This window comes from Miscanthus floridulus, chromosome 8 (genome assembly GCF_019320115.1).
Source record: "Miscanthus floridulus cultivar M001 chromosome 8, ASM1932011v1, whole genome shotgun sequence".
In the NCBI taxonomy this organism is placed as follows: domain Eukaryota; kingdom Viridiplantae; phylum Streptophyta; class Magnoliopsida; order Poales; family Poaceae; genus Miscanthus; species Miscanthus floridulus.
Window position 1 is genome coordinate 1,760,475 of NC_089587.1, and position 22,062 is coordinate 1,782,536.

At 53.7% G+C, this 22,062-nt stretch overlaps 1 pseudogene; it reads left to right on the forward strand.

Moving 5' to 3' along the window:
* The first annotated feature begins 588 nt into the window (after positions 1–588).
* Positions 589–1,788, forward strand: LOC136470859 (NDR1/HIN1-like protein 26; annotated as a pseudogene).
* The last annotated feature ends 20,274 nt before the right edge of the window (positions 1,789–22,062 follow it).

The following is a 22,062-nucleotide window of genomic DNA, read 5'->3' on the forward strand; positions in this document are numbered from 1 at the left end:
CTCTTGTCTGGCATGGCATGAATCATGATTGACCACCACCACCACAGCACACCCATGGAAATGGAATCCTGCAGCTGCAGGGGCTTTTGGGAAAGGAAGACAGGGACTACATACCCTTGTTCTTATGTGATATAACAGTGATGATGATGATGATTGCAGTTTCAGCTCTGTTCCGTGTGTTAGCCGATGCTTCCTCGTCCTGCCGGTTTGCAAACTGCGACGTTTTGGACATGGACACGAACTCCAAAATATGATTTTCGCCACTGTATACTTTTATATTAGAATATGAATGAGCATGTAACAAATTTACGTCCCGGTGAAAGTACTTTTTTGGATCAAGACAAGTCTAATTACTACTTGTCTATATGTTGATGATTTTCGGATGTAGTATGGAGCCTGCCCTGTGACTTGTGCTTCAGCTTTACGCCATGCAAGAGTGTCGTTCGTTCATTCATTCATCCTTCTTTTATCTCCGATCCACGTCTCGGCCAACTTTTACAACTTTATTTTTATCCTTATTTTTTAGCATCTCCTGGTCCTGAATCGCCCCATCCATCACCATCCAGCCGCTGCAAGAGCAGAGCATTATATGATGCATCATGCGCATGCGCAGCAGCCAAACTAAGTAAAGGAGCTAGCTAGCTAGGGAGATGTCTCTGATCACGGGTGATCCTGAGGATTCCCCAAGGGACTGCTTCAGGTCCTCCTCCCGTCCGCACAAGCACCACCACCACCACCATCACCACGGCAATCGACGTCGTCGGGCTCTCGTCGCCGTCTGCTCCACCATGGCGTCGCTGCTGTCGCTGGCCCTCATCCTGTGGCTCACCCTCCGCCCCTCCATCCCCAGCTTCTCCCTGCTCGCCGCCACCGCCACTGTAGCCAACGCCTCTGCCGGTGCCGCTACTATAATCACCGTCGACGCCGCGCTCACCGCCCACAACCCCAACGCCCGCGCCACCGCTCTCTACGACCAGCTCCAGGCCACCGCCTCCTACGCCGGCGTGCCCCTCGGCGCCGCTGATGCCCACGCCCTTAGAGCAGCCCGAGGGCGACGTGGTTCTGTCGGCCATGCTCACGCGTCCAACTCCGCCGCCGGGAGCTGGAGGTCGCCGTCGTCGCCGCCTGAGCGTGCGCTGCTCAGGGTGCGCATCCAGGGGCAGCTCCGCTGGAAGGTGTCCGCCTGGGTGTCCGCCACGCACGGCCTCACCGTGGACTGCATCGCCGCCGTTCTGCTGCAAGCGCCGGCGATCCCACTCCCACCAGGACAGCTGCAGGAGCAGGGGTCCTCCTTCCCCTCCCAGTCATCACAGTGCGCCACCCACGTCCAGTGAACTGAAGATCCATCGTACCTTCAGCTTCATCCATCAATAATGGTGGATGATGGTACATACGGAGTAGTACGGTGCAGTGCGCAATCTGTTACGTTGTCATCCATGACTAATGACACTAGTAGTCCTAATACGGTCCTAGCTACCTAGTCTAGCCGCGGCCCTTCTGTAAGTACTGTTGGCCAATTTATTACGAGAAAAAAAAAACTATTCGTTGGCTAAAAAGTACAGCTTATAAGCCAAACGAACAGGGCAATAGTTGATCGGTGATTAACATCTACAGTCATTGCAATCAATACTATAATTCAATTATGTATGTATCTCATTTTCATCTACTATGATCTAGGTACCTTAATTAGTTTTGTGTCTTGTGAGATGCGGTGTATATACTAATACAATATATATTCCATCAAGTTATGTACATGTCCACGAGTATATATGTATGCTAATAAAAAAAATTTATTCTTTTTGCTCGACTAACCACTTCCTACTAGCTCTCCTTTGAAAATCTCTTTTCCACTAAATAGCTAGCTCCACCCTTGCTCCACCCCTTTTAATTAAGGGAAAAATAAAATTAGAGCTCTATTTCCCTTGCTTGACCCGTTTTTCCCTAATTTTATGAATTTTTAGGCTCTTCTGTTTTTATTAGGATTTTAAACTTTTTGTCATCCTTACGGACGGTACTCCTTAGTTTGCTAGCTTTGTGCGCGCTCCTGCACAATTGCTAGTGTCGGTGTTTTGAACCAACATCGGCTAGTAAATTTATGATTGTTGCGCGTTAGGCCCGGATAGTGCACTAAAGGACACGAGGTTTATACTGGTTCGGGCTGAACGTCCCTACGTCCAGTCTGCTGCTGCTGCTCGTGTTATTAGTACCAAAAATGGTTCATAGTAGGGGGTACAAACGGTCGAGAGAGACGAGTCCCAAGTCTCTGATGGAATGATCGAAAAGGTCGTCGAGAGCTTGGTCGCTGCTCAGCCATGTGTGAAGTATCGTGTGTGTTGAACTTATCTCTCCCCAGTCGGTCCCTTTGGTGGGGGGCCCTGCCCTCCCTTTTATAGACCAAGGGGGGAGCAGGGGTTACAGATCGGAGAAAGAGGAAAATATCAAAGGTATTGAAGGTCCTTCGAGGAAGCCGAGTCTTCCTTTTTCCCTGTGCCTGCCCTGCTTAACACGGCAGACCGTGTCAGATGTGGTATGTTCGCTGATCTTCGTAGGTCATGCCCTGGCCTTTTTTAGCAAGTGGGTGCGTCCCATCCTACGCCGGCGGACGGTGCGGCGTGCCGGAGAGCCGAGCTGTGACCCCTCGGGGAGTAACAGGGGAAGTGACAATACGTCCGTCACTATAGATGAGGTGATTCCTATCTTGGACCATAGTTGTTGTCGTATGTCTGTGTTAGTATCCATGCCCGAGGACTGAAGGCGATGTCTACTACACTGTGGGACAAAAGTCGGCGCCTACAACACTATTCAGGCACTGTTACGTCGGAAAGGGCCTAAAGCGCCCGTCCCATCGTAAACTGACGGTATATTCCTACATGCGTGCAGGGCATGGTCCCTGGTACTGCGTTTGACTCGAATGTCCTGTCATACCCTATGCTTATCATTAGGAAGGAGCAGGGTGCGATCGTCAGGCGAGGCGGAGCCCGTCCTAGGATGTCGGGTGAGGCGGAGCCAGCCCTCGGGGGTCGGGCGTGGTGGAGCCTGCCCTCAGACGTCGGGCGAGGCGGAGCCAGCCCCTAGCCATCGGGCGAGGCGAAGGCCAGCCCTCGGGGGTCGGGCGAGGCGAAGCCCGTCCTCGGGGGTCGGGCGAGGCGGAGCCCTCCCTCGGATGTCGGGCGAGGCGAAGCCAGCCCTTAGCCATCGGGCGAGGCGGAACCAACCTTCCGTCGCCCGGGCAAGAAGAGTAGCAGTGCTCTCGTCTAACTAGAAGCGTCGACGTTCGATGGTTATTAGTCCTACCTCATTGGGTACCCTAGTATTAGGTCCCCGACAGTAGCCCCCGAGACCTCGGGTGATTCAGATAGAATCGCCCAGAGGGTATGTCGATTCGTCAGAGGGTGCGCGCGAGCGCACCCGTCGAGTGTAGCCCCCGAGCCCCTGGGTGATTCGGATTGAACCACCCGGGGGGTAATTTCGGATCCTTCGTGGGTAAGGCTGTGGGATTCGGTTTTTGTCAACTAGAAAGTTTTAAGGGAACCCTGGTATCCCGTTCGTGGGGATTTCATCCAGGGTCTGCCTAGCTGGGGCTCGATCGTGGAACGAGGCCCTACCGATGTTCGCGTACCTGCATCTTAGTCGCTCATGGTCCTATCCCTTGTTGGGATGGCCATCGAGACTATTGGGCCGACCCTTGGGCTTTCTGGGCCTATACAGGCCAGAGGGGATATCTTCTGACCCGTGTCCCCTCTATGGGAAAAGAGTTTGATCCGCTCGGGAAGACAAACCATCCAGCGCGATTTTGGTGGGAAGGGATAGGGATCGCTGGCGCGTATCCCGCAGCGTGACGCGGTGGTATGTCATGGCAGACTCGGAGATCGAGATGGATGGTTGCCCTTGTCACGTCTGTTGCCCCTATAAAACCATGAGATTCGCCCCCAAGGTTCCGTACTTCACCTTTTTGCCTTCGCATCGTCAACCTCCACCGCCAATCGCCAGAGCCTCCCGTACTCGCATCGCGGCTGTCGCCAAGCTCACACCCGCATCACAACCGCCATTGAACTCATGTCCACCCTCCTCCCAATCGTTTCAATGGAGCCATGGGGCAGATCCAGCATCACACCTCAGCGCCTGGAGGGCCTCGTTCGTCGTGGCCTCCTTCGCCCGCTGACTGCCGCCGAGGAGTGGCGGCTGCCTGGTGATGAGGACGAGCCATCACCACCTGAAGGGTATGTCGTGTCCTTCGCCCACTTCCATGAGCGGGGATTCGCCATACCTACTTACCCGTTCCTTCGGGGGCTATTGGATTACTACCTAGTGGAGTTGCAACACCTTACCTCCAATGGGATCTAGCACATTGCGGCATCCGTCGCCCTGTGTGAGGGGTTCTTGGGGATCAATCCCCACTTCACCTGTGGCGGCATATCTTCGCCGTCAACCTTCTGAAGAGGCGGGTCGGGAAGCAGGAGCTACCCGCGCTAGTGGGATGCGCCGGCATTCACCTCCGCAAGAACCGATCAGATGCGTACCTATTAATGCATCTATCCACCTCCAACAAGGGGTGGCATTCGCAATGGTTCTATGTCAAGGATGATGCCGCCGCCCCTTTGCCAGTCTTCTCCGGGTGCATCATCAAGGAGGCCCCGGGGTCATGGAGGTGGGGCATCCCAACCAAGGAGAAAAAGAACATCAACGACCTTCTTGCTGCCCTCCAAACTTTGAAGGACAGGGGAGTGAAGGGTTCGGGGATCATCGGCGCCTACCATGCGAGGAGGGTGGCGCCGCTGATGGTGCGCGTGCTTCCCCTACACCAGATGGTGCCCAGAGCGTCGTCTGAAGGGACGGTGCTTATCGACGAGGTGTTGCCTCCATCCGAGGTGGCGTAGCACATCAAGGAGGCGATGGAGCCTTCGAAGGACTCCACTGGCGTCATCCTCGATTTCGTGTTCCTGGTGCCGGGGCATCCCCCAATGCGGTCGGAACCGAGGTTTATTGACTTCGTAAGTTTTCCTTCTCCATACTCCTTTTTTACTTGAATTTCCAACCCCTTGAAGCTGACCTTAGGGATGGCGGGACCAGCCAGGGGGACTATTCTTCAAGGATAGCTCGGATCCATTGCAGAAGGATCGGGCCTTGGCGAAAGTGAACCATATCGTGGCCGAGTGGGACAAAAAGTTGAGGGAGCTTAGGAAGAAGTTGTTATGGAAGCGGCAAGCGCGTGATCGAGGAAAAGAGACAGGTAGTGACGACGATGACGACGACGACAATGAGGTAGCCATCGGTGTGGATTGGGACATCCTGGTGGAAGAGGATATGCTGACAGATGCCCACTGACCCATGCAGGGACCCTTCCCGTTCCATGCGGAGGGAAGCGAGTCTGTGAGATCGGTGGAGGTGGGCCGAACCATCGGCCCATCCACGGGGCCGGTGGGAGCCAGAGAATCTGCCGCCCCACCTAGGGTGTCGCTGGAGGATCAGTGGATGGGAGGTGGATCGGCCGTCGCCCCTAAGGCATCGACGGAGAGGGGCGGCTCCGTCGCCGCGCTCTCGGAGATAAGGGAGGCGAGCCCCCCTGCCCAGGAGGGAGCAGGCTCGAAGTGGTCCCGCCTAGACAAGTCGGGGCAGGGGTCTAGGGGTTCATCCCCGAAATGTTCCCGCTGCCCCAAGGCATCGGAGTAGGCCACTGATTCCCCTATTTTCCCCCTTTTTATTCTTCTCTTTCGACCTCATGCCTTTTTCCCTCTTGCAGATTCTTGCGGCGGGGCCGCTCTCTGGGGCTGGCGCCCAAGAAGAGCCTTGCCCTTCAGGCGGGGCGAACGGCGCTGCCCAACGTTGCCTCTGTTTTGGGCAGGAGCGGCGCTGATGCAGCGGCCTCATTGGCCGATCCGGCGGCCCCCGCGGTGGTGCTCGCGCCCTCGGTGGTCGTCGAGTAGGCGGCATCTTCCGTGGCGGTCAAGACACCGCCAGCCGAGGGTCCAGTGTCGCCAGTGGTGGTGGTCGTGACCGCTCCAAGCCAAGGGCAACCGGACGCCGCCACAGTGGTGTCCGAGGGGATAGCGCAATCCATGCCTCCAGTGGCCCAAGCGACGGCGCTCGACGCGGGCCGGATGGAGGAGGACGTGGCCGGATTGCCCCCAACCCTGAAGAGTCAGGCGTAGTCAGACGCAGCCGCTGCATTGTCCGAGGGAGCGGCGTAGTCCGTGCCACCGGAGGCCCAGGTGGAGGTGACCGCGACCGCGACAAGCCCAGTGGGGCTGGATGTTGCCATGGTGGCATCCAAGGGGGCGACGCAATCCGCGCCTCCTGTGGCCCAGGCTGTGGCGCCCGAGGTGGGCTAGATGGAGGAGGACATGGCCAGAGGGTCTCCGGGCGTCGTGGCGGTGGTGGAGAGGATCAGCAAGAGGTCGCCCTCGGCCCTGTTGTCGGGGGGCAGCCGCTCCCCCGCGCGGGGCGAGCCGCCGCTCCAGTGGATGGCCGCTGAGGACCCAACGTTGGCTCTTTTCTCGCTTGACGATGCTGCCGAGAGCATGGAGCGGGAGAATCTCGACATCGGGTTCTCGGCTATGATGGATGCCTTGAGCCAGGCCAGTGGCGTCCTGTGTGAAATCCTCATTCCTACTAGCCGAGTATCCACTGAATCTTCTCCCTCATTTTCTCTTTTCTTCGCGTATTCTTGTGTTTTCGTATTTTTGATACCGGTCCTCTTTTCAGTGTATCGTTGCTCGTAGCCGGAACAAATCCCGATTCCTCCGTGAGCAAAAAGTGGAAAGGGATCACCTTACCGAGGAGGCTCGCCTACGAGGAGATGTGGGCGCGCAGCTTGCTGCCACCTAGTAGCAGGAGGCCGAGGCATGTTGGGACGCGGAGGAGATCCATGGGATGTTTGAAGACCTATCGGCGAGGATGAAGCTAGACGAGGAGGCGGCTGCCAGGATCCGAAAGGAGCAAGATGAGCTGCTTTAGAAGGATGCCGAGGCCAATCAGCGGGCCATGGAGGTCCTAGCTGAGCTGGAGATAGAGCGGGATCTCCGGCGGAAGGCCGAGGAAAGGTCCATGGCCCTGCAGTAGAGGGCGAACCAGGATGCCAAGGTGATCTCCTGGCTGTGCGGGGAGCGAGATGAGCTGCGCCGGACCAAAGAAAGACTTCACTCAGAGCTCAGCATGGCCCGCGAGGAACGTGACCGGGCCATTCAAGAGCGCGGCGAGGCACGTCGGGAGGCCATGGCCCTCTGGGCAGATCTTGGAGATGCGGTGGTCCGAAGGCTAGAGGCCGAGGAAGTTTCTACCGGGCTGGCCACGGAACTCGCTGAGGTGCGGGGGATCCTTCAGGCCAAAAGTGATGAGCATGATCTTCTATGTGCTGCCGTCGTGGTGGTCTACGATGACCTATAGGTGGCGCAAGGAGAGGGGATCAGCTCCCTCCCGATTCGTGCCACTGGTATCACGACATGGGTGGGCCAGCTTGAGGAGGACGCCTTTCACACCGGGATCACCCAAGCCTTCGCTGTTGCCTGTTCTCATTATGATCGGGAGATCAACTTGGAGGTAATGAGCCAAGGCTTCATGCCTGTCTATGAAGACCCTGAGCTGGACGAGATTGTGAGGGCGGTGACTCCCCTCACGCGAAACCTGGTGAACAGGCTGAAAGAAACGGTTCTCCCTCCACGGAAGTAGTTAGTTGAATAAGTTTGATAAACATTTATCCGTAATATGTGAACAAGTGTTGGTACTTCTAAAAATGGATTCGTGACTTTGTTTCGCAATTTCGTTTCGTTTGTTTGATCTTACCTTCTTCCATTTTTACAATGAGGAAATATTTTACGCGATCAGGAAAGATTTTACGCGATCCAACCCTTCCATTTGTTAAGATTGTAGGACCCAAGGTGTTTAGGGGAAATTTTGATTGCGCTGGTGAGCAAAATTATCGTAGCCATCTGGGCGTGGGCTTTTTGTAGTCTTACCTATCTGTTCCCCCGAACCTTGTCGCTAGTCTCGATGCGAGGAGAAGGTCTGATGTAATGACTATTTCGAAAAAAAGAAAGGAGGTACTCGTACCTTTATTAGCCCCCAAGTGAGGTCTGACCCCTTGCGGTTGTTGGGGTCGGATGTTACTGGAGATCGGAGCGAGGGTAGCGAACTTACGTTTGTATTCATGCGTACCCCTTACCTAGGACTTTGGCGATCGCTGCACGACCGTGCGTTTTGGACTTATTGCTGGTCTGGCCTTCCCCGAGCCCCCGCGCGTGGTGGGGATTTGGTCAAGGGCCGTCCTGTTTCGCGACTGTCGCCCCATCAGTGGTTTTTTGCAATTGGAGGGGTTGAGGCGATGTCATTTGCCTCGATGGCTCGAGTGACGTGCTTTATGAGCTCGCTAACAGGGATGTTCGGACAGAATCTGATTCTGTTTGCTTTGCGACAGGGTCGGCAAAAGCCCTCGGGTGGCGTTCCATTGCTCCTTGGCCCGCCTTCCAACAGATTCCCCCTCAATGGGGATTCTATGGACTCGGCTAGAGGCTGGATTGAACTAGAAGGTTGAGATGACCCTACCTGTCTCAATGCGGGCTAGGCAAAGGCCACTGAGGCTCATCTGCGTTTTCTCCCCTAGCTCTTGTTCGACGCGAGGCAGCCCCAGACCTTTCACGGTCAGCCTTCGAACCTCGGTCTCTTGATCTTGGATCGAGCGGCTTGAGCCCCCTGAGCCCCTTAGGGTCTGATAGGGGTCAGCCGTGTTTCACGCGTTACCCCATCCTCGGTTTCTGCAACCGGAGGGGCTGAGTAGATGATACTTGCCTCGATGGCTCGAGTGTCACGCTCAATGAGCTCGCTAACGGGTATGTTCGTATGAAATCTGGGTCCATCATTCGCTGACGGGGTCGGTAGAGCCCTCATGTGGCATTTCACTACTTCTTAACCCGCCTCCCGGCAGATGCCCAAGCCATTCGATAGGCTCAAGTGGCCCGTTGGCCTCTCCTCGACGGAGATTCTATGGGTTTGGCTTAGGGTTTGAATCGAACGAGAAAGGTCGAGATGTCCCTATCCGCTTCTAAGCGGGGTTGGGCAAGGCCACTGGGGCTCATCTCTATTTTTTCTCCCCTGGCTCTGTTTGACGCGAGGCGACCTCGAGCCCTTCGCGAGTCGGCCTTCAAACCTCGGTCGGTTGTCGCTCATATTGAGTGAGGCGGCTGCCGCTTCATGACGCGACATGAAGCATTAGGATGCAGGGATTTTCATATGCAACGTTTGGATGTATGGATTTAGCGTTTGGATGTATGGATTTAGCGTATAATTTAATTGAAACGAAAGTGGGGGTCGATAATGTTACCCTGGTGGTGTGAGCGATGGGAAGCTTTTACCAATTTTGTCCATGCGGGGTTCGGGTCCGACGTCTACGATGAGGTCTGTGTAACCTGCATAAACATGGCCATTTTCGTTTTTGTCTCTCGGTGGCGATCTGAGTCGTTTGATTGATTTTTAGGTGACCTGACAGTTTCTCCTCGAAGGAGATTCTACAGGAGGCCCCCCCCCAAACCCCTCTCGAGAAGGTGGGAGTCGAAGCTTGTGGTGTGGGGAACTGTGAATTCGATTATGCTGGTGAACAAATACACCGTAGCCGTCGGGGCGTAGGGTCTAGCGGTTCATCCAGTTGTATTCAAAGTTTTATACCCACACGCCGTGCTTCCGGTTTTAAACATAAGGAGGGGTCGGGCGAGGAGGATGTCTAACTAGGTAGACACTCTCGGCAGCCCCCGAGCAATGTTTGTGCCCCTGCCGTTGCTGGGGTCGGAAACTCAGTAATGAAGTTAATGCGCAAAGCAAGGAAACAGAGGTGCTTATCTTTCTGCGGCCGTTCGTTCATCGTTTCACCTAGGCCGTTCGATTGACCTAGGAGGCCTGACGGGACATCCCCATTGGGTCATTCCATGGTCCTATCTGGGGAAGCGGAGAGCCGTCTACATGCGAGTGTGCCTTGGTTCTCGCACCTAGTGTGCATTAGTGGCGGGCCACTCCCAAGCATCGTCTTATCGGTCAGAGCGCATCCCGTTGGTCCAGACGCGTCCCCTTAGATTCCCATCAGCATTGATCTCCCACCTATTAATGAATAGGGGAAGGCAGAGAGTTTTTCGTCCCAACCTTTTGCCTTTCCCTAGTTGCTACGCCTCTTCCTTAAATAGGGAGGGGGAGGGGAGTTCTTGCCCCACTCCTTCGCCTACTTCAGAGCCGCTACCTCTTCTCCTTCCTTTCCACCAAATGAGTTCATGCATCGCAGTGGGTCCTAAGTGAGAGAGGGTAATGCCAGGGAGAGAAAAGCTCACAGATCTATCGGTGAATCCAGAGCACGATGTCGAGCTGGGGTCATCCAACGTAGATGAGATGGTGTAGGCCGCCTTTGCTGAGAAGGGGCCATTGCTGCCAAAGGAGGAGGAGCACTAGAGGGTGCCAAGCGTCGTCGGCCTTGCCATCGTTCGTTGTGGCCTTTCCTCGGTGGGAGACGCCCCCTGCCCAGACGCCGTTGTTAGGGTTGTGGCTGATGAAGATGGTGTAGTCCCTGGACGCCCTAGCGAGGGCACCGTTGTTAGGGGCGCGGCTGATGACGATGGCGTAGTCCCTGGGCGCCCCGACGGGGGGGCCGTTGTTAGGTTTGCGGCTGATGATGATGGCATAGTCCCTGGGCGCCCCAATGGGGGGGCGCCACAGTCGCCGACGTGGTGCTCGACGTTTGTAGAGGTTGGTGCCTTCGGGGATCCCGCGGAACGGTAGGGCATCGATGATGGAGAGCGTGACGTGGCGACCATAGCAGTACTCGTAGTGGGGCTGGTCAGAAACTATAATCGAATAAGTTTATGGGGGAGTCCCCGAGTGAACAGTCTTTTGTATTTGTGAATACATTAGTCCTTTTTGTGATGGGATCACTTTGTAGGCAATTAATTTTGTGCGGAAAAATACATAAGTTTTTGACTTTCGCTATGGCAAATAGCTTTTTAGCTTCCTCTTTTCTTTTGTATAAGAGGTTTTTGTGCCTTTCGGCTCATCTCATAGTCCAGGTCGCAAAAACTAGGAGTGCGGGTGAATTAATTCTGATCACGCTGGTGAGCAAGGAGGTCGTAGCCGCTGGGGCATGGGTTTCCCGCAGTCCTACCAGTTGTACTCAGAATTGATTCTCGAAATCCTAGCCCTTAGGACTTGTTATGAGAAGAATGGAAAACTTTTTAGAGAATGTTTGCGAAGGTAACACAGGCAGTTTTTGTAAGATAAACATACTTGTATTACTTATATCAGCCCCCGAGTGAGGTCCGACCCCTCATAATTTGCAGGGGTCGGATGTCACTTAAGGTCGGGGACTCTAAAGATAAAAACTTGATAAGGGAAGTATGTGTTTATTCAAGGGTAAAAACGACGTAGCTATTCAATGTTCCAGGCATTGGTGAAGACCTTGCCGTTGATGGTTTTCAACTTGTAGGTGCCTGGTCGGAGTTCTTCCGCGACAACGTACGACCCCTCCCAGGGTGGGGAGAGCTTGTGGCGATCTTTATTGCTCTGTACGAGGCAGAGGACAAGGTCCCCAACGTTGAAGGCTCAGTTCCGCACCCATCGACCGTGGTACCATCGCAACATCTGTTGGTACTTGGCTGAACAGAGGAGGCGATGTCGTGAGCTTCGTCTAGTTGGTCCATGGCGTCTTTGTGGGATGCCTTGGCTCCCCGCTTGTCATATGCTCTGATCCTTGGCGCTCCGTAGTCGAGGTCCGTCGGGAGGACGGCCTTGGAACCGTAGACCATGAAGAAAGGTGTGTAGCCGGTGGCCCGGCTAGGAGTTGTCCTTAGGCTCCAGAGTACCGTAGGGAGCTCGGCGACCCAGCGTGCGTCGAACTTGTTTAACCGGTTGAAGATCCTGTTTTTGAGGCCCTGTAGGAGCATGCCGTTTGCGCGCTTGACCTACCCGTTCGTTCGCGGGTGCGCGACGGCAGCCTAATTGACTTGGATGTATTGTTCATCGCAGAATCGAATGAATTTCTTTCCGGTGAACTACGTGCCGTTATCTGTGATGATGGAGTTCGGTACTCCAAAGTGATGGATGATGTCGAGGAAGAATAGTACCACTTGCTCGGACTTGATTGCGGAGATCGGCCGAGCTTCGATCCATTTTGTGAACTTGTCTATAGTGACAAGCAAGTGGGTGTAGCCCTCGGATGCCTTTTTGAGAGGCCCAACCAGATCAAGCCCCCAGACCATGATGGGCCATGTGATGGGGATCATTTGGAGCGCCTGGGCCAGGAGGTGAGTTTGCCGAGCGTAGTACTAGCACCCTTTGCAGGTGCATCCGATTTGCTCGGCGTCAGCTACTACAGTGGGCTAGTAGAAGCCTTGTCGGAATATGTTCCCAACTAAGGTTCTAGGCACGGCATGGTGACCACAGACCCCACCATGGATATCGCTCAGCAGAAGCTTCCCCTGTTCGACAGGAATATAGAGCTATAGGATCTCGGTGTGGCTCCTCTTGTAGAGTTCACCTTCTACAAGAACGAAGGATTTGGCGCGTCGTGCAAGCCGTCGGGCCTTCGTCTTGTCTGTTGGCAGTGCATCATGGAGGAAGTAGTCAAGGTAGAGTGTTCTCTAGTCGCCTAGAGGGTCGAGCTCCATTGCTAGATCTTCTTCAAGCTCCATGACACCGGGGCCGGGCAGAGCGGTCGGTTGGTCAGCCCCTGGGGCTGGATCAGATGGGCCATCGTCGGTCCATTCTGACCCCTCGTAGTGCACCGACGGTTTATGTTGGTCACTGGCAAAGACGCCTATTAGCACTGGCTCTCGACCGGATGCTGCCTTTGTGAGTGCATCGGCCGCCTCGTTGAGGCGCCTCAGGATGTGATTGAGTTTGAGGCCGTCGAACTTGTCCTCCAGCCATTGGACTTCTTGGCAGTACGTAGCCATCTTGGTGTTGTGGTAGCTTGACTCCTTCATGACTTGGTTAATGACCAGCTAAGAGTCGCCCTGAATGTTGAGGCGTCGGATGCCCAACTCGATGGCGATGCGCAGGCCATTGACGAGTGCTTCGTATTTGGCCACATTATTTGATGTGGGGAAATGGAGCCGAACCATGTACCTCATGCGGACCCTGAGGGGTGATACGAAGACTAGCCCCGCACCGGCGCCCTTCTTCATCAGCGATCCGTCGAAGTACATTGTCTAGTACTCTTGATCGATGACTGTCGGTGGTGTCTGGACCTCGGTCCACTCCGTGATGAAGTCAGCCAACACCTGGGACTTGATCGTCGTTTGGGGAGCATACGTGGTGCCTTGATCCATCAGCTCGAGTGCTCACTTTGTGGTTCTTCCTATGACATCCTGGCTATGGATGACCTCACCGAGGGGGAGCGACGTCACTACTATCACAGGGTGTGACTCGAAGTAATGGCGTAGCTTCCTCTTGGTGATGAGGATGGTGTATAGGAGCTTCTGGATTTGGGAGTAGCGGGTTTTGGAGTCGGACAGTACCTCGCTGATGAAGTACACAGGGCGCTACACCTTGAGGGTGTGCCCCTCTTCTTCTTGCTCTACTACTAGGGCGGCGCTGACCACTTGTGTGGTGGCCGCTATGTATAGCAGGAGGGATTCTCCGTCGCTTGGAGGAACTAGGACCGGGGGCTTTGTCAGAAGTAGTTTGACCTTGTCAGACACCTCCTAGGCCTCGGCTATCCACTCGAAGCGGTCGGCTTTCTTCAGGAGTCGATAAAGGGGGAGTCCTTGTTTGCCGAGGCGTGAGATGAATCGGCTGAGGGCGGCGAGGCACCCTGCGACCCGTTGAACCCCCTTTATGTTCTGGATCGGGCCCATCCTTGTGATGGCTGAGATTTTCTCCAGGTTGGCTTCGATGCTACGCTCGAAGACGATGAAGCCAAGCAGCATGCCCCTCGGGACCCCAAAAACACATTTCTCGAGATTGAGTTTGATGCAATTTGCCTAGAGTTTCGCAAAGGTTTGCTCAAGATTGGTGACAAGGTGGCTAGCCCGTTTGAACTTAACTATGATGTCGTCGACGTAGGCCTCAATGGTCCACCCGATGAGGTCCCCGAAGCAGTTGAGCATACCACGCTGGTAAGTGGCCCCAGCATTTTTCAGACCGAACGACATTGAGATGTAGCAGAGCGATCTGAAGGGGGTGATAAAGGATGTCGTGAGCTGGTCAGACTCTCTCATCATGATTTGGTGGTAGCCAGAGTACGCATCAAGGAAGCAGAGGGTTTCACACCCTGAGGTAGAGTCGACTATTTGGTCTATGCGTGGCAAAGGAAACGGGTCCTTTGGGCACGCCTTGTTGATGCCTGTATAGTCAACACACATCCTCCATTTCCCATTCTTCTTTCGTACAAGGATGGGATTGGCTAACCACTCTGGGTGGTGTACTTCCCTGATGAACCCAGAGGCCAACAGTTTCGCTATCTCCTCACCGATGGCCCTACGCTTTTCCTCGTCGAAGCGGCGTAGGCGTTGCTTCACCGGCTTGGAGCCTAGATGGATTTTTAGGGTATGCTCGGTGACCTCCCTCGGAATGCCTAGCATATCCAAGGGTTTCCACGCAAATATGTCTTTGTTGTCGCAGAGGAAGTCGACGAGCGTGCTTTCCTATTCAGAGGAGAGCGTGGTACCAATGCATACCGTTTTACCCTCAGAGCTGCTAGGATCTATGAGGACCTCCTTGGAGCCCTCAACCGATTCAAATGACCTAGTTGACCTCTTTGCGTTGGGCGCTCCTTCGGTGACCTCCTCCTTGAGGGCGGTGAGCTCCCCGGAGGCGACGATTGTCGTGGAGTGGCCACATCACTCGACCTCGCACTCATAGGTGCACTGGAAGGAGATGCCAATGGTGATGACCCCATGAGGGCCTGACATCTTCAGTTTGAGGTACGTGTAGTTGGGGATGGCCATGAACTTCGCGTAGCATGGATGTTCCAGGTTGGCGTGGAAGGTTCCGGGGAACCCTACTACCTCAAAGGTGAGGGTCTCAGTCCTATAATTGAACTGATCCCCAAAGGTAACAGGCAGATCGATCTGTCCAAGTGGCATGGCCTACTTTCTAGGGATGATGCCATGGAAAGGTGCTTGGATTGGGCGGAGGTGCATTCGGTCAACGCCCATTACATCGAGCGTCTTTACGTACATGATGTTGAGGCCGCTGCCTCCGTCCATTAGAACTTTGGTGAGGCGCTTTGGGCCGACGATCGGGTCGATGACAAGCGGATACCTTTCTGGGTGTGGGATGGCATCCGGATGGTCGGTCCGATCGAAGGTTATGGTGGACTCCGACCACCGGAGAAAAAGAGGTGTAGCTGGCTAGGCCATGTAGACTTGGTGGTGTGTGACCTTCTGATGATGTTTGGAGTCATAGGCCGTTGATCCTCCGAAGATCATGAGTAGTCGTCTGGCATTGGAAAGCTGTCGTCCTTCTCCTCAGCGTCGTTCATAGCGGGGGCAGGTTCCTTCCCCTGTTCCCCTTTGTTGGAGCCTCCGGACAGGAACTTCCGCATGAGGCTACAGTCCTTGAGTGGATGCTTTACGGGGAAGGCATGGTTCGGGCACTGCCCCTCGAGCATTTTCTCGAAGTGGTTCAGAGCGCCCTCCGCAGGCTTCCGACCACCCTTGCGGTCAGCAGCAGCCATGAGTGGGTCCTCGCACCATTGCTTCTTGTTTTTCCTTTTGGCGGAACGATTGGAGGTGCCTTCGCCGGCACCCTCGTCCCGCCTTGCCTTGCCCTTAGGAGAAGCGTCGAATGTACCCACGAAGGGTCTTACCAGCCTTCTGGCGATAGTTCTTGAGGTCCCATGGGTTCCTAGGGTGTTTGTACGTGCCCTGGAAGTTTCCCACGAAGATCTCCTTTAGATCCGCCCAACTCTAGATTGCATTGGACGGTAGGTGTTCCAACCATGCCCGAGCCGAATTGGCCAAGAACAGTGGAAGGTTGCGGATAATAAAGTCATCATTATCCGCACCACCGGCTTGACACGCAAGCCGATAGTCTTCAAGCCAAAGCCCGGGGTTTGTCTCCCCGGAGTATTTCTAGATATTAGTAGGTGGTCGATACCTTGGCGGGAATGCAGCGTTGAGGATGTGCCGGCTGAAGGCCTGAGGCCCTGGGGGCCGGGGCTCGGGCTCTGGCCCTTGCCGCTGTCGTAGCGTCCGCCACGTCGAGGATGATAGCCGCGGTGGGCTCCTTCCCTCAGGTCACTATAGGTGTGTCTGCGGGTGTCGAGGGTGCTGTGGCCGAGACATTGATGCACCGGGATTGCAGCACGCTGCCCATCACCTTGCGGCGCTTGGTGGATGGATGCATCCTTAGCGGGCATACCGAGGGCGTGCGCTGGCTGGTGTCGGGCTCGCGTCGCCGAGACAACGAGCTCTCCGCCTGCTGTGCTGCCGCATGCTCAAGTAGCGTGTGGATTTCGTGGTTGGCCCGGCAATCCTCGGGCGTTGCAGCCTCTAGAAGGCCACGGAGCAAGGCCGTTGCGGCGGCGATGTTCTGGCTTGCCCAAGCAAAGTAGGGAAGGGTTTCATCATCGGTAATGATCCTTCGGTTTACGTCGCGGGCCATGGCATGTGCGTGCCCTCCATCTCCGCGGCGCCTGATCTCCTTGTCGATCTTCTCGTACTCCTGAACAAGCTATTGTCTGGCTTCGTCTATTTCCCGCTTTTGGGCTCTCAGCTGCTCCACCCCAACATGAGGTGGGGCAGCTGTCCCCCTCTCAGTTGCGCCACCGTGGTTGCCTCCCGGGGTAGTCTCCTGCGTGGAAATGCTTTCGATGTGTCCCTCAGATGTTTCCGCCATGAAACATTCCCGGGAGGGATGATGGCTCCCCCTGCCGAAGTCAGAGCCAGAGTCTGATCCTGGCCCCTCCGCAAGGAGGCTGTGGAGGGATTCCGTAACACTTTCGATCATCCCTACGAACTCATTGTTCGAGGGGGACAAGATCGTGCGTTGTGCCACAAAGTGGCTAACGGTCGCCGCGGCGTTGAGGAGACCGAACGAAAACGCGGTCGGGGTGCTCCATGCGGAGTGTTATGGAGAGAGGGTGAGGCGGCGTGGGTCCTCCCTAGATGGCTGTGGTCCAAGGGAGAAGCCGGGCTGACACTCAAGCCTCCCGTCGTTGAAGTTGATGGAGGGGAGAGACTAGACGGCCGCGTGGGCCAGCGCCAACTCTCCTCCCAGTGTGACAATGAAGTCCAGGTCACCGAAACTCACGTGTGTGCCTGGAACCTAGCTGATTTAGTGGTTAGCCATCCGTGGCCTGATTTGGAACGCGCAAAGGCCCATACCTGGCGCGTCAACTGTCGGTGTTTCGAACAAAGACCGGCTAGTAAATTTATGATTGTTGCGCGTTAGGCCCGGATGGTGCATAAAGGACACGAGGTTTATACTGGTTTGGGCTGAACGTCCCTACATCTAGTCTGCTGCTGCTGCTCGTGTTATTAGTACCAAAAATGGTTTGAGGTAGGGGGTACAAACGGTCGAGAGAGGGACGAGTCCCAAGTCTCTGATGGAATGATCAAAAAGGTCGCCGAGAGCTTGGTCACTGCTCAGCCGTGTGTGAAGTATCGTGTGTGTGTTGAACTTATCTCTCCCCAGTCGGCCCCTTTGGTGGGGGGCCCTGCCCTCCCTTTTATAGACCAAGGGGGGAGCAGGGGTTACAGATCAGAGAAAGTGGAAAATATCAAAGGTATTGAAGGTCCTTCGAGGGAGCCAGATCTTCCTTTTTCCCTGTGCCTACCCTGCTTAATACGGCAGACTGTGTCAGAGGTGGCATGTTCGCTGATCTTCGTAGGACATGCCCTGGCCTTTTTTAGCAAGTGGGTGTGTCCCATCCTACGCTGGTGGACGGTGCGGCGTGCCAGAGAGCCGAGCTGTGACCCCTCGAGGAGTAACAGGGGAAGTGACAATACACCCATCACTGTAGATGAGGTGATTCCTATCTTAGACCATAGTGGCTGTCGTATGCCTGTGTTAGTATCCACGCCCGAGGACTGAAGGCGGCGCCTACTACACTGTGGGACAAAAGTCGGCGCCTATAATACTATTTAGGCACTGTTACGTCAGAAAGGGCCTAAAGCGCCCGTCCCATCGTAAACTGACGGTACCTTCTTGTAGGCGTGGAGGGCATGTTCCCCAGTACTGCGTTTGACTCGAATGTCCTGTCGTACCCTATGCTTATCATTAGGAAGGAGCAGGGTGCGATCGTCGGGCGAGGCGGAGCCCATCCTAGGACATCGGGCGAGGCGGAGCCAGCCCTCGGGGGTCGAGCGTGGCGGAGCCTGCCCTCGGACGTCGGGCGAGGCGGAGCCAGCCCTTAGCCGTTGGGCAAGGCGGAGGCCAGCCCTCGGGGGTCGGGCGAGGCGGAGCCCGTCCTCGGGGGTCGAGCGAGGCGGAGCCCTCCCTCGGACGTCGAGCGAGGCAAAGCCAGCCCTTAGCCGTCGGGCGAGGCGGAACCAACCTTCCATCACCTGGGCAAGAAGAGTAGCAGTGCTCTTGTCTGACTAGAAGCGTCAACGTTCGATGGTTATTAGTCCTACCTCATTGGGTACCCTGGTATTAGGTCCCCGACAGTTAGTGACATGGTCTACAAAAAATAGTTAGTAATATATACCCTGACATTGTTATCTCTCTGAGTTCTAGCTCTAATCCATTTGCATCCTTGTGATTTACAATATCCCCTGAACCTTGACTTGTTAGATTTCTCAGTGCCCAACTCAAACTCATTGAGTATATAGCATGTTGCTTAACTGCCAATCTAAATTGAGACATTAATGGATACAGTGTGCCTACAGACATGTCAGGATTGTCTCTATCATAGAAAAACAAGCTAGGGTTCAATTGCTTCATTGTCATCAATAGGGATAGCTGCTGCATCCATTTCTTCTAGCAACTCAGGAGGAATCTCTAGCACTGGAATCTCTGTTGGACCATCACCGCCTGCTATCCCCTCATCTGCAGCTTTGAAGCCCATGGCTTTATAGATTTGTTCCTCATCCACTAACACAGTAGCATCCCCATCCAAGTCTTCCTCAGGTATTATTGTGAAAACTGACCAATCAATAACAACATCATCTGATTTAATATGGTCTAGATTGCTACAAGCATCATCTGTGCTCTGCTGTTACACCAGATGTGGCATGAACACTATGCTCATTTGGCACATTTGCCTTTCCTGTATCTCTGTTGTTTTCGGATGAGACCTTGTCCTTGTCAAGCACTTCATAGCTCATATCCATTTCCTTCTCATCCCATCTAGCCTTTATCATCTCTCTGAACTGCTCATCAGTAGTAACCTTCCATTCTGTCCTACTTTCTTTGTCTAGACCCCCAAAGAATTAGCTGCTGGTCCCTACCCCAAATGATCTTTCTAGCCATTTCATCCACAAACTTAGACATAGAGCAGTGACCGGTAAGATCAATCCAAACATCATGGTCCTGGTCATCCATTTCGACAGATCCATAATCAACATTGGCTGTGTACTTAGCAACGCTAACATGATTCTAAACGCACTGTCAGGATCAATCCTGACATAATCATAAACACATAAACAAAACATGTAGGAGTTAGGAGACATCCAACTCCAAAACACTATGGGGTCTCATAAACTACAGCACATCGAACTTACTAAGGAGGGCAGGCAGTCCACTTCATCTTAGCGCATACGTATGAACAACAAGGGCTACCGCAACATCACTACAATCAAATCAACCACCAATCAAATCGAACCTGAATCAAATCGAAACCTTAGCATACGAGATTGGGGAACGAAATTGGGGAAATATGGTTTAGGGGAGTGCGGGCAGTACTTAGTATGGTCGTCATGCGTCCAAGGAAGGGGAAGGGGAGGCGGCGCCGCCGTCACCATAGAAGATAATGGGGGGAGACAGGCTTGATTGCGGGAGTGAACTGGGTTTGACCCGGGCTAGGCCGGCTGGAGACAAAAGAAGGAGGCGAGGGCAGCGTGGTCATTTCTCATGTCAAGTTAGGGCTTCCAGGCTCGCTGCCACGCTAGCGTGCCCACCTGGCGTGCCACATCAGCGAAAATGGTAAAAATGCAGGCGATTTACTGTTTGCGATGACAATTATATAGGAATACGCGCAAAGGTGGCAAACAAAGGAGTGTCATCCCTAAGGATGGCAAAGAGTTAAAAATCCCGTTTTTATTACCACATATTGTTTTTGTTTCCCTTCTTCTATAAAGAAAATTTCCTCTCCACTATTTGTGTGTGTTGCTCGCTAACGAAAGAAGTCCTTTTTTTAAACACGCACGAAAGAAACAACTTTCTAAATGGTTGTTTAGCGTACATGGTGCCCACTCCAGCCATCCTATACGAAGCACCACGTCAGCCTTGAGGGTGGTAAACTTGGTCGTGTTAATAGTTCAGCGGTCAATGAACTTAACAAAAATAATTCAAAAAATATACAAATATTTTTTCTTGAAAAAGTTATGCACAGTCTAATCGGCTATCTTTTTCTTGGCTGCTGCCCGCTAGGCCGCTAGAACAAAGGCAGCCGATCGGATTGATCCTAAAATCTAGTTTAATACTCCTTTCATACCATAAAGCATGTAAATCTCACTTTTTAAGTTAGATTAGTGAGAGTGTGAAAGTACGCAAGTGCCCTTCTTGTATCGTTCTCAACCCACGTCAGAACTCAAGAGCAATTAATCATACCAGAACGTAAGGCCTTCTCCAGTGTGCTAGTGATGCCTAATAAAATTTGGGTCCCACCACAGAAAAACGGCATCGCTCTCCATCTGCTGCAATGCAGAAACAAATGAGGCATTGCTACCGGCCCCACATGGCAAATAAAAAAAGAAGCAAACCAGGTACACGCCGACAACGGCAGCTGCATGGATTGAGCGATAAAGTATTTTTTTTACTAAACGGGCACCGCTGCCTGTACTTGCTCCGCTTCCAGAATTCTCGGCATCACTGAAACTTGGCTCCGCTAGCCACAGCGTGCAGGAGTGACTCTCAATCATCTCTCTCCATTCTAGGCATCACTCAGACCTTACGTTGCGGAGGGCTAAGTGATAACCTCAGGGCGTCCGTCCTTCCGGACCACGCGCCTCCCACCGTGGCCACGATTATCCGCCTGCCGCAGCCACTTCCGAGGTTTGTGGCCCGTGGGCAACCACCTCCGCGCCACTCTGCATGTGTACGAGCTCCGCGCCGACGTCGAGCTCAACGTTAACGAGCCTCCATTAGCAGGGACGAAGCTAGGAAATTTTTTTGGAGGGGCTAAACAACGGCAATTAGCAAGAAAAGAGGTTCAGCAAATCTCAGCCCCTTCTACCTGTACATCTACAGCTGAAATTTCAGACGGCGGCTCTACGGGGCTTCGCTTGCTCGTGAGCGGTAGGAGGGCTGGAGCCCCCCTAGCCCCACTGCTGGCTCCATGCCTGTCCATTAGGTAGCAGCAAGTAGATGAGCACATGTTGCAACCGTATGTTTTATGTATTTCAGATGTATGTTGCATATGTTTAATCTGGATGTTGCAAAAGTAAATATGGTGTTGTTGCAATGGCTATCCACGTATATTCAGCCTGTTCACTTGTTGGTTTCAGCCAGGCCTTATCAGTCATGATACAGTGTTTTCTCTCACAACAAACCAGCACCAGCCGGGCTTATTAGCTCAGAAACCAACCAGCGAACAGGCTGGTTGCATGTGTATGTTTCAAATGTTTCAGCTGTTTTAAACATATATTGCAAGTGTGTTTATCCGAATATTGTATATGTCGCATGGGCTATACATGTATGTTGTAAGTGTATGTTTCAAATGTTTCAGCTGTTTTAAATGTATGTTACAAGTGTTTTATCTGGATATTGCATATGTTGTAGTGGTTATACACATATGTTGCAAGCGTATGTTCTAAATGTTTTATCTGTTTCAGACGTACATTGCAGCAAATTCTTCATGTTGCAAAGTGTTACATGAGCAGGTGCGGGGAGTAGGCGCAGACGGAGGTGGTCCCCGCGTGCGCGCGGGAAGCGAAGTAGACACGGCGGCCCCCACGTGCATGCACATGCATACCACAGCAGCAGGCGAGG